The following is a 12,680-nucleotide window of genomic DNA, read 5'->3' on the forward strand; positions in this document are numbered from 1 at the left end:
TTGAGGCAAGTCGTATTACTTTCACGCAAAGTCACATAACCTTTAAGCAAAAAAAAAAAAAGCGAAACGCGTCCATCGATTTTCATGATCTATGTCTCATTTTGCTTAAAGGTTATGTGACTTTGCGTGAAAGTAATACGACTTGCCTTTTTTTCCGTTTTGGATTTTTTATGAATTTAAAAAATAAAAAAATTTAATATTTTAGGCAAAAAATATTTTTTTTCTTCATACATTTATTTTTACCGGCAAAACTGTTGATTATATAGAAAAACGTTATATGAACAGATTAAAGGAATTGTAATTTTTAATTTTTTTAAATTTGTTTGAGCAAAATCGGACTAGTGGTTCTCGAGTTATGTCAAAAAAAAGACCACCAAAGGTGACAATTTCCCCTATATGATAGTTACTAACTTCAAATCGATATATCTCGATTCCTAGACGTGACCCAGCGAAACGCCGGGACATGTATAACTTCTTTTTTACCGATATAACTTTCCCCGGTAGTTTGAACCCTTCCCGATCACTGACCCCTACCATTTGTCTCACAGTGTTATCAATTAAAAACAATTAGTACCAGTGCAAATTAAGGTTGACCCAAACACAAATGGTACATCGACTGCTTCACAAGCGCAACCAGCGCGCCAGATTCGTCTGCATCATCTCAACAATAAAGATGACTCAAAACAGATCCCAAACTCCCCATTTAGTATTGCGAATTCGTCAAAATCAAATGCGAAATATGTTGCTGCCCTTGTAGCCGAAGTGAATCCGAAACAATCAAGTGTTGTTAACACTGTTATTGGATCCACCATATATACATAAGTCGCAATCGACACTTTCGTCAAGCGTATCCTTGCCTACATCGTTGGCGATACCATTTAGCAGTTCCCAGTCGGCTTAATCGTCAGCGGCAGTCGCTGGAGGTGCAGTGGGTTTTCCGTCTGCAGCACCACCACCTACATCGGAACCGTCACTTAACTCTTTTTCTTTACCTCCACTATGTTCACATCCCGGGAATTGGTCAATTAAAAAAGTATTACTGTTCATCAAAAGCAATAAGAGCACACTTGCTGTACACGGTGATCTTTTCCTAAAGCATGTACGTCTTATTTTCAATAACAAATGATAACATATCCCGTATTTCCTTTCGTTCGTTAGAAAAACTTACCTAATGTTAGAGTTAAAAAAGCGCATTCAAAATGTACACAAGAAAGTTGAAGAGAATAATTTTTATGACATGCATAATTTTACGTATATTTCAATTACAAATTTACTAAACTCAAATAAAATTTCAAGTAATTTATGAAATCGCGTGTTTAACCGATTTGTGATTTTACTAAACATACTTACATATTTTAAGTGTGTATATTTTTACAGAAAAGTACAGAGCAATTTTACATGATTGTATGTACATATCGATGGTCCTGTGCAATAACGCCACAATTCAAAATTCAAAACATTAAAATTGTAACTACTGTTAAGTGGCTCTTGTCTCTAATTCTTGTCTAATCCATTTCCATCCTTTAGTAAAGTAAGCAGTAAGGATTGCTAAAGTGAGTACAAAAGATTTGACATGGATTCGACAAGGATTAGACACATGAGCCACTTAACATTAGTAAGTTTTTATTTTTTGAATTGTGTCGTTATTGCAAAGGACCATCGATATGTATATTTTTTAAGATTATTAGAAAATTAAGTGTGAGAAAACAGTTACAAGGGTGAGAAATTTAAATATAAATTTGTATATATACATACATATCGTCGTTTAAAGTACAAAACCGCGTATCAGCAAAATGCAAAACCGCGTATGTGAGGTTGCACAAATTATTTTCTAGAGAGTAAAAACATTCATATTTAAAAATGTTTCCCTTTTTTATAAAGCATTCGCCTTTCTGGCTAATATATTTCAGGACGAATGGATAAGGATTGAGCCAAGAGCGTGTGTGAGCAAATGCAATTTTTGGCAGCCAATGTCACGCGGCTTTGCAGAATGACGATACGCGGTTTTGTACTTTAAACGACGATATATATTCATATATGAATTTCTTTGAATCATTACACTAAGCATTACAAATGCTAATTAAAATGCTGGTGGTGCTGCTGGTCTACTCTACTAAGATGCGTGTAGCGTGCCACGGAGTGCGTGGTGGTGCTACTGTGCCACCGAGTGCGTGCTGGTGGTGCTGATGTATCGCCGTGCGTGTGGCGGTGGTGCCGCTGGACTACTAAGGTGCATGTAACGTGCTACCAAGTGCATGCTGATGTGTCTAGCTGTTAAATGAGAAAATTTATATAAAACTATAAACATATCGACCTATCTCGGCGGCCAGTTCGAAAACGCCTTATGGCAGCACATTTTCGTTTGAGATATGGCGTTCTTCAACCAAATTCTGAGATATGGTGTTTTTCAAAAAATTCGGAAGTAGGGCGTTCTTGAAACAATTTATGAGATAGGGCGTTTTCGAACTAGCTGCCGAGATAGGTCGATCTTCCACTCAGCCATCGATATAAACGGTTTTATCTTAAACTGTTAGATTCAGAAAAAAACTTGTAGTTTTTCTTACCGCTCAGAGTTTGAATTGTATAAACTTTTTGCTTCCCATGATCCTTTGCTTCGACTTTTTTATTTTCAGCCGCTTGTTCAAACTGCGTATGCGGAAGAAAATTCGGCACTTAAAAAAGAATCTTTTCACCTTTTCTGGAAGGTCAACTTCCGCGCTTCTTACGACCATCTGCTGGTGGATATTCTTACTGAAAGAAATCTCTGATGCGTTCATATTTTCAAATACGGACTCCAGTCCTTTAATTTTTTGCAAAAATTTTTCTGTTGGCTTTTTTAAATAGCCTTCGGAGACTTGGTCGGCTCAAGCAAATGATTTTTCCGTGGACTGGTATTCCTCAAGATTGAGCTTTTTTATGATATATCCAGAAATATATTCCAAAGCGTCCTCTTTAAGAATACCACATTCATCAGAATGTGCTGTGGGAATGGCGTTTAATATGTCCTGATCCATTCCATCGTTAAGCAAGTCTTCGGTTGCGCTGTGCTCTTCATACTTCAACATCGTCTGTGATTGCGCAAGATTCATCGAATTTGTGTCATCATGTTCACTGTCAATATGGAAGCCATCGATTACGCTGAAAGTAACATCGTTAGACTTAGACGACGCCTGCGTTTCTGTTTGCGTGTCAGACGAGTTCAGCCAGTCAGTGCGATCTACTGCAACATTACCACTGCCTTGAAAATGTTCAGTATTCCGTGCTACGAAGTAATAGAAAAGATCATACGTTTCCTTGTTTTTAAGAATTTTTAATTTTTATACCTAAGATGTACTTTCGCAACTGGTATTTAAATTCCTTCGGAGTCGGATGGTTATTCAGACCACCTTTGCTGCGAATAGCGCCGAAGAAATGCTCTAGCACATCTTGATTTAACCGATATGTCAACAAATATTCCACTTTTGAATTTTGCTTCAAATAGTCGAACAGCATAACCAAAGCTCGGTTTGTTACGAGTATCCCTTTTTGAAAATACTCCAAGCTCGTCTTATTGGGAATTATGGGCACAGAAACACATTCGTTCAGTTTGCAAAACTTCTAATTGGCTCGAAAGAGCTATACCGAAAGGTTCCTTTAAACATAGAATTATTGTTAAAAATTGTCTAACTGAAAAATCTTTATCTAATGTAAAATACTTTTCCAGGGTAACCAAAAGTTTCCATCGAGGAGTTTAACACGTCGAACCAATCGTTGACCAGTTGTATGAAATCTGCTGTCTCTGTGGGGTTATGTAGGTCAAACTCCAACGAGAAACAGTGTCTAATTGCGTTGGCCGTGGTATTAGAAAATAATTGTGCGGCTAGTTTTACTTTTTGCCTGCCTAAAATTTTGTTTTAGATGAATGAATTAACGAAAATTGTATGTAACTATGTATATAACCAACCTATCCCTTTCACTAAAAGATGCTCGTCATTTAATTTAAAAGTAAAGGACACATCTGACTTTGAAGTTTGATGCAACAAATTCCAAATTGTCCGTGTGGTTAAATGTTCGCCCTTCCACAACAAACCCGAGTCTAAGAAATGGTTACGAACTAGTTTCAAAAGATGTGGCGTGTCAGCAAATGCAAAAACCTTTTCGCTTTCCTCTGTGGGGTTTGGAAACCACGGCTTATCTGAATAAATTTAAGTTTTAAATATCGTTCACTATTTCTTTTGACTTTTTAAATCTCTAGTGAATCATAAAAAATATCAACACAAATTTGAAGATTAACAACACTGGATCACAAATTTTAATTTTGTTCTCCAGACGCCACTATCCAATTTGTATATAGAATCGCTCGCTGGCTCCGAAAATCAACTTAACTTTTAAAAATAACAACAAAACAACAATTTGAAATTTAAGTTCTAGTGATGAACGTACTTATGGTGAATCAAAAGTGAACTGATTGCAAATTGTATCCTCTATCAACTGAAGCACCTCTTTTAAAACTACCGACATACATAATGAAGAAAATCGGTGGATAAATAAGAAAGTATTGATTGGTCAAATGAAAATGTCCAAGGATTTTTTGTGTGAAATATGAGCAGAAAAGGGTGTTACTCATACGCCACGTACTCCTGATTAAATAGAGTGTTTGCATTGAAAGCAAGAGATGTCAGAAATGATTAATTAATTTCTCAGAACCTATCAGAGCTATCGAAAGTGATGTATATACTGTTTATGGAGAATTTTATTTTATTTCATTTCACGTATCTCGTATTACGAACATTCAATTGGTTCGTAGGATATACGTCATTAAGTGAAACCAATTTTTTTAAGCTGAATGATGGTAAATTGCAAATATCTCGAAAAGATATCCATAGAAAAAAAATTTCGGTTTTCGGAATCACCGAGCAATTCTACATAGGAATAGAATAGTGACATCCATAATCGAAAAATATAGGCTGCTTCCACCATTTCCCCAATCCACGTGCCATAACGACTTGGACATAGTTCGCGGGCTTTCTTACGAAATCTCCCGGCTGATCATACTCGAAAGACTCCGCGACTTTCATCTTATCGAATGAGAGAACGCAAATTTTTTCGTCTTTCGAAAGATTGGACCTGTGTTGCATACTCTCGATTGATGCGGCAATAATACCTTCGCTTACATCTTTTTTTCGGTATCAGAGCTGCAGTGTGGACACATGTGGAAGTGGAAAGCCTTTTTCATACATATGATCGTACACTCTGGGTCCTGCCGCGTGCAAAAATATAGCATTTGAAATGTCTTTCCACGACCATTTCACGTTTCCAGCTATTATGAATAAATGGAGATTATCATTCAAGACTTAAAGACGAATGGTGAAACACACTCATCATTTTGCGAATTTGATTTTCGGTGAATATCTTTTTAACACAACCCCCGACGATGTTCGCTACTTCCAGGTCTTTTTTCAAAGCATGATTCTCGCGTTTTAATCTCTTAATCTCTTTGTTTAGTTCAGAAATTTCGTAGTCCTTGTTGGATTCGATAATCACATAGCTGAAAGAATGTATAGTAATAAAATGGAACTATTCCGAGCATTCTCTTTGTTTATAAGCACATACTCTGTCTGTGTTTGGCAGTCTTTGACAGACACTGCAGCTCTGTGAACCATAGAATTAGGGAAGCTATTTTTTTAAATTAAAAACTATGTAAGATAAAATATGTAAACGTGTGCAATCAAACGTACATACTAAAGGTGTTCTTACACGATATGTATTTGCATCTGTAAATGTGACTTTTTCAATACATATGTAATTGCGTATGTCTGTCAAATTCACAGTCTTTATTTAACTTTTTAAAAATACGATCTTTGAAAACGAAATAAGTAACCTTAGATGATTCTATCTGTGTGTCAGATGAAAATAGAAACATTTCTATTTCGTATGTACGTGCATATGCTTTGTACAGAAACAAATCTAATTTGCCTTTACATGATATGTTGGCATTTCCATATGTAAAAAGTGGCATGCACACATGCAAATACATATCGTGTAAGAACACCTTTAACTGGCTCGTTCACATACAATTGCTGAGCGCTATTATTAAAGGTTTCACTCGAAGGACTAATGAAATAAAACTGCTGAGCGCTATTATTCATAGTTTCACTGGAAGGACTAATGAAATATGGGAGACGAGAGCTACATTTTAGTATTTTTAATTAGTGTTAAAATTTCACACATACAGTTCTTGCAAAAAAACCCCAGAATCTATATTACTAACTATGTAAAGCTTGGGAATTCGCAAACCAGAAATCCGTCCTATAATAAAAATTATGTTGTTAGTTTGGGGAATGTTTAGTTATTTTTATATATGTTAACACATTTCCAATTGGCTCACGCGTTTGGGCACGCTAAGTGAAAATCAAAATAAAATTAACCATCCCCTAATTTTCTTAAAACTCGCTTAATGATCTTACTCTGTTTGCACACAGCTCGTATCCTTCAGAAAACTGTCGCCAGCAGTGGGGAAAATATTGGCGATCTCAGCAGGCAAAGGTGGAGGATGTAGGACTGCTTCCGGCAACAAATGTGCCCTCTTCCCGACGTAAATAATGTTGGAATTCGAGATGTGATCACCACATATAACGTCACTTGGCTTAAACTGCTTGTGGCAAACTCTGCTACACGACACCCGCGTTAGTTCCTCGCGTGGAACTTGGAAAAACGGCCCTTGTCCCCGCTTGACCCGCTTAGTGCACAATGCACACTTTCCCATTTTTTCTTTGAATAATTTTTATTTTCGAATCACAAAATTTAATTACACAAATTATTTTTCATCAATCACAATAAAAATTTGACTTGCGAAAATAAACAAACAGAATGTAAACAAAACTATTCATTACGACAATCACGCACCAAACAGCTCAATTCGCCTTGAATCAGCCATTTTTACAAAAAGAGTTGCCACATGATAAAAAAATGAAATTCACATTATTTTTAAGTTAAATCAATTATAACAGTATGAGTATCGATCGAAATGGTTTTGAAAAGGCTTTATTTCTTAATTGTATATAGGAGGGTTGCCACCTGTTTCAAAAAGCAAGTTCGGCTGAAATAAAAGCAAAAAATTGAAATGTATATCCTGATATGGATGTCCAACGAGAGTTTGTGATTTGAAAATATTTTTCAGAGGGTTGCCACCTTGTCACTAAGTTAGATTCAATATAAGCAATAGGTTAAATAAATTACTTCAATGTGAATATAAAGCAAAATTGCTTAGAAGAAACTTTATTTCCAAACTGCATGTAGGAGTGTTGCCACCTGATTTTATAATTAAATTCAAATTGAATTGAGAGGATTAGATAATTTAAATATGTATCACAATACAAGTGTCAGACGAAAAAGGTTTAACGAGGTTTTGGTTTAAAAATAATTTGAACAGGATTGCCATCTGTTTGAAAAGTCGAACTAAATTAAATTATATGAAATACTGAAATATTTGCGTCAATCAAAAGAGTATAAAAAAAATCTAGTTTCTGCTTCTATAACATTAAGGAGGGTTTCCACCTGTGTAAAAAGTTAAACTCAAATTATTTAATAAGTCAAATGAATTATTAAAGTATGGGCATAAATTGGCATTCGTTAAAAATGTTTTTTTCTTAATTTTATTTAAGAGGGTTGCCATATGCGTTAGAAATTAAATTTAACTTGAATTAAGGGAATTAGATATACAATTTAATTATGTATCGCAATATGTGTGTCAGTCGAAAAAGGTTTACCTAGGTTTTGGTTTTAAAATATTTTGAATAAGGTTTCCACCTGTTTTAAAATAAGAATTTAATTATAGCATGCATAAGTTTAATGAAATATTAAAACATGACCTGAAACGGAGGTGGTAAGATATCCTTAGTTTAAATATTAATAATATTAAAGAGGGTTGTCACCTGTTTAAAAAGCTAAACTGAAATTATTTAATAAGTGAATGCAATTATTAAAAATATGGGTATCAAATGAAATGGGTCTAAAAAGGCTTTATTTCTGAGCTGTATTTAGGAGCGTTTTCACGTATTTAAAAATAAAGTTTAACTTAATTCATCAAGCACATGAAATATGTAGGTATCACAATATCAGACGCAAGCTGAAGGTAATGTGGATCTGCTTCTCTATTGCTAAGTATTAACATTTTGCAATTCATATTGATTTAATAAATTCAATTCAATACAATTTAAAGGAATATTTAATGTACCGTTTTTACTTGAATGTGATCTTAATAATATCACGTATTCTACTTTTAAGTTTAGCGGCTGCAGGTCAAGACGAAGGCGCTGGACTGATCCTTTTTCTGAGTTTTATACAAAGTTTTGTGTTATAATTTTTTTTTTTGTTGGAATGAAAAGTTGAAAAAGATTACACACATTGTGAAAAATTTCATGTGCCAATAGTTGAGTGCGGCACTGTATATTACATTGAAATATTAATAAATATTTATAGCTAAGCTTACAAGAATTAAATATTGCGCCAGAAATGCAAAAACTGCTATTCTGAATTTTTAGTTACTAAAAGAATCACTGATGTTATTTCTTATGTATCTCGCAATCTCCATATTGCGCGTCGGCGTAATAGTATGATCTTCGTGAACTTCAGGAAAATTTACCTCGACTTCGGCTTCGGGTATTTCGGGTACATTCGCTCTGAAATGAATGCAGATGTTGTGTAAGCAACATGTAACATTAACAATTTGTGCTTCTTTCTCTGGCGAGTAGTGTAGTTCTCGAGCACCAAGGATACATATCCACCTGTTTTTTAAAACCCCGTTTGTCCTCTCAATTATGTTGCGACATCCTTGGCCTGGCATCCGATAAGGAGTGATAAGCCATGGTTCCAACGGATATCCAGCATCACCTTAATACATGTAATTGTAAACGCATGGGCTACAGAACTGCATACCCGAAAATTTTATAAATATTCTGATTAAAAATTTAGAAAGTTTGATTACTTTTTTTTGCAATTTTTGCAAACTTCGAAGCTTTTATTTTTGTGGTTTCTGGTACAGATTGAATTATATTTTAAATGAAAATTATTAAAATTAAAAAAATAAACATAATTTGCAAGCAATATCATTTTGAATTCCGTTTCTAATTAGTTGAAGGCAGGTGTACATATGTATCTGTGTTCATATGGAACAGTAGCTTATGTCGGGAAGCTGGCTTTAGTATAATGCAGCATTCGTAGCATACGATTGGAGGTTTTTTCCATATAAAAAAACTTTTGATCGAGTGTTATATGATAAGATATGATGATTATACCCTTCACAAAAAAAAACCTCTAAAATATCAACGGTAATTTTTAACGACTTGAGACTTCCCCTTTCTTAGACTACAATTGAATGGGCTACAGAACTGCATACCCGAAAATTTTCTAAATATTCTGATTAAAAATTTGGAAATTTTGATGAAAATTTTTTGAAGTTTGATTAATTTTTTTTTGCAATTTTTGCAAGCTTTGAAACTTATATTATTGTATTTCTGTTACAGATTGAATTATATTTTAAATGAAAATTATTAAAAATAAAAGAATAACCGCAATTTGCAAACAATATTATTTTGAATTTCATTTCTAATTAGTTGAACGCAGGTGTATGTATATATAAAAGCTTAACGCTCTGACATTAAAAATTTTTACAGTGCTAAATTTTACCTTTTAATTAGAAATTTCTTGGATGAATCGAAAATTCGGGTCAAAATGTGAACGTAAGTCGCTAACGTTCCAAATTAGCGAGTCATGACTAGCACCCGGATGAGAAGAATCGACGTAACGAATTTAATTCATAGTCCTGTAATTAAAAGTAATAATTTAAAATTTCCACATAAACGCTTTAAGAACGTACCAGCATAACATTCTAACTGTAATATCCTTTTCTGTTGTAGTACAGGTGAGTATTTTCGAATGGTGCAATTATTTTAACGTGTGTTCCATCAACACAATCGACAACAGCTGGAATTTTATGTTTAACATAAAAAGCAGTGCAATTTTGCTTTTTTCTTCCGCTGTCACTGGAAACTGTACCCACCGTGGGCACAGATATGTCTCAAATATACGTAGCACGTCGGTGAGTGCTTTGCAGAAACTATACTGCGCTAGTCCAACGTCGTGGTCTTTTCCCACACCTGTCGGGTAACCACCTTCCGAAAAAAAGCACAAACAGGGGCTCAACTTCACTATCGGTGTAACAGCAAACTGCTTCCTACCTGGTTGTGTATGTGTCGTTACCACTTGTAACAAGTATTCAAACGCCAGTTTATTCAACCTGAAGTACTTTTCAAATCTACGTATAGAAGTAGAAAACAAAATATTTAGCTGTTTTAACACGTATTTTTTAACTCCTTTACTAACAAATGTTGAGGCAACTCCAAGGGGTTCATCAAGTCGCGGAGTTTCCTCCTCGCCACTCGTTGCGCATTGGTTTGTTGCCTTTCTTCTTCATTAATTTCTCTCACTAACATACTTAACGCTAAGATGTTCATTTTTAAGTTTCTGATTCAACCACAATTTTTAAAGTTTTGCCAAAACATGCAAAATCACAATGGTAAATTAACGAAAAACTCTCAACAACAAGCAAACAGCTGATTTCGAAAGATAGAAAGAGAAAAAATCCTACTCCTAAAAAATCCCTCTCCGAGACAGTTTAGAATTGGAGGAATATTTCTCAGACGATTTTAAAATTCGCAAAGGAAAAATTCCGCGGGAATATTTAGGATTGGGCTGATTATGTCTCAACTCCCTACGCTAATTTTGAACCAAATCGGACCATAAATACGGGTTTTAAAAATATTTCGACCCTGGCGCCATCTAGCGAGATCATTTTTCACACAAATGTTTCTGCCTACATAAGCAGTGTAACTCCCAAACATGTCTCTATAGCCCAAAATACAATAGCGCAGTGGCAGTGGCAGCGACAGCTTTTAAAATCAGCAGTTACTGCTAAAATTGGCAGTCACTGCCGCAGCAGCGTTGTCAGTGACTGGCTTTTTTGACATTACCTATTGTTTGTTTACATTTTTGTTGTTGCCTTTTAGGCTTCAGAGACATAAACAGAAGTTGGCTGCGTTTCAGTTATGCCAAATTCAACATGCGAAGTTTGCTGCCATGAAGGCAGTGGCAGTGAATTTAGAATTTGGGCTAATCTGAGCAGTACTGCTAGCTGCCACTGCTGTATTGTGAGTCGCATCATTGGACACCATACTTTCTAAAAACAGCTGATTTCGAAAAACTGCCGCTGCCACTGTCACGGCGTTATTGTATTTTGGGCTTATGGTTTCCTCTGCCCTGCTGATTTCAAATCATCAAAGTGCAGCATTCGAAGCTGGCAACGATATTTTCGAGTTCACCCGGGTTTAGTGATAGAAATTTTTTCGTATTCGTAGCATGCATTCGAATTCGTAGATTCAGTGATAGGCCTGAGTAAGAAATTACAGGAAATCGTTCCCGAACACGAAAATTTTCTCATTGGGAACACTTTTGAGAAAATAAGAGGGCAACTCTTCCCCGTCAGAAGTTACAGGATTTTGTCCGAAGCTTTTCTTCTGGAAAATTCATGATGTGTCTGTCGTAATATTTTAATTATTTATTAAGAATTAAAAACCTTTTATTCCAAATGTGAAAGCCAGAATAATGAAAATTTTATTTTCCAAAAGAACAATATTCCAAAGAACATTCTATTTAAAACAAAGAACTTCATTTAACCATAAACAAGTATTTCAAATATAAAGTGTATTCATACATAATATCAAATAAAAAACCACCACAAATACTCCCCCTCACAAATTATTTTAAAATATTTAAATTAATCAAAGTAAAGAAAAAGTAACTTGTTTGTTCCGTCTTGCACGTGTATTTGTGTTCTGTATTGTGCTTTGATATGCATGTTTGATTCGGTCAATTGCTACATTTTCGGATTCACCATTTCTAAGAATTTAAAAAAAAAATTCGAATTTTTCTCAATGACTTCAAAAGGTCCTTCATAAGGATCATTTAAATTTGATTTAACTTTAATAGTTCGAAGTAGAAGATATCTAAATATTTTCAATTCATTTGGCATAAAACATTTACCAGGACTGTTATGATGAGATAAATTTGAACGTGAATTTCTGAAATAAATTCTTAATCTTGCTAAAAATTCTGTATTATTAAAATCTTTTTGAGATTCAACAACAAACTCTCCAGGTAACCGTAAATGTTGTCCATAGACTATTTCCGAGGGGTTGCTCCCAAATCTTCTTTAAAACAGGAACGTAAACCCAACGAAACTATTGAAAGTTTATCTGACCAACTATCAGAATTACCACTCGCTAGAATTGAAGCTTTTAGCTGTCGATGCAAACACTATCATGCCATTTGCCTGGAGATGATATGTATTAGTTGTGATTAATTCACTTCCAATATATTTTGATAGTTCACGAAAAATATTTGAGGTAAATTGAACACCTTGATCACTTGATATATACGTCGGTACTCCAAAACGAGCCCCAACCGCCAAACAGGCGTAAGCGACAATATTGTTATGCGTTATATAAGTAAACATGAACATAATAAAATATTTTATACTTCAATACCACTAATTAGCGCTATTTTTACAATTCGCAGTGATCTTAAAAATATTTGTAATGAAATATGTACCTTATGAGTTATATGGAAACTATGTTATATGCAAA

At 34.6% G+C, this 12,680-nt stretch overlaps 1 protein-coding gene across 2 annotated transcripts in view; it reads right to left on the reverse strand.

The window, feature by feature from the left end:
* The window catches only part of LOC108360063 (putative nuclease HARBI1), a 68,306-nt gene extending 56,634 nt beyond the window's left edge, over positions 1 to 11,672 (reverse strand). Inside the window, exons 1-2 of one of the 2 annotated variants that reach the window (XM_017612208.1) lie at positions 9,857 to 11,672; positions 9,667 to 9,802 (exon numbers count right to left, since the gene is read on the reverse strand). The gene's annotated coding sequence lies outside the window, so the exon portion shown is untranslated. Of the gene's footprint in view, positions 1 to 9,666 lie in introns of both variants that reach the window. The other variant, XM_017612207.1, reaches the window with a different exon arrangement.
* Between the last annotated feature and the right edge of the window lie 1,008 nt (positions 11,673 to 12,680).

The sequence above is a fragment of the Rhagoletis zephyria genome, unplaced genomic scaffold (assembly GCF_001687245.7).
Source record: "Rhagoletis zephyria isolate East Lansing unplaced genomic scaffold, Rhagoletis_zephyria_1.1 Rzeph_scaffold_00513, whole genome shotgun sequence".
NCBI lineage: Eukaryota > Metazoa > Arthropoda > Insecta > Diptera > Tephritidae > Rhagoletis > Rhagoletis zephyria.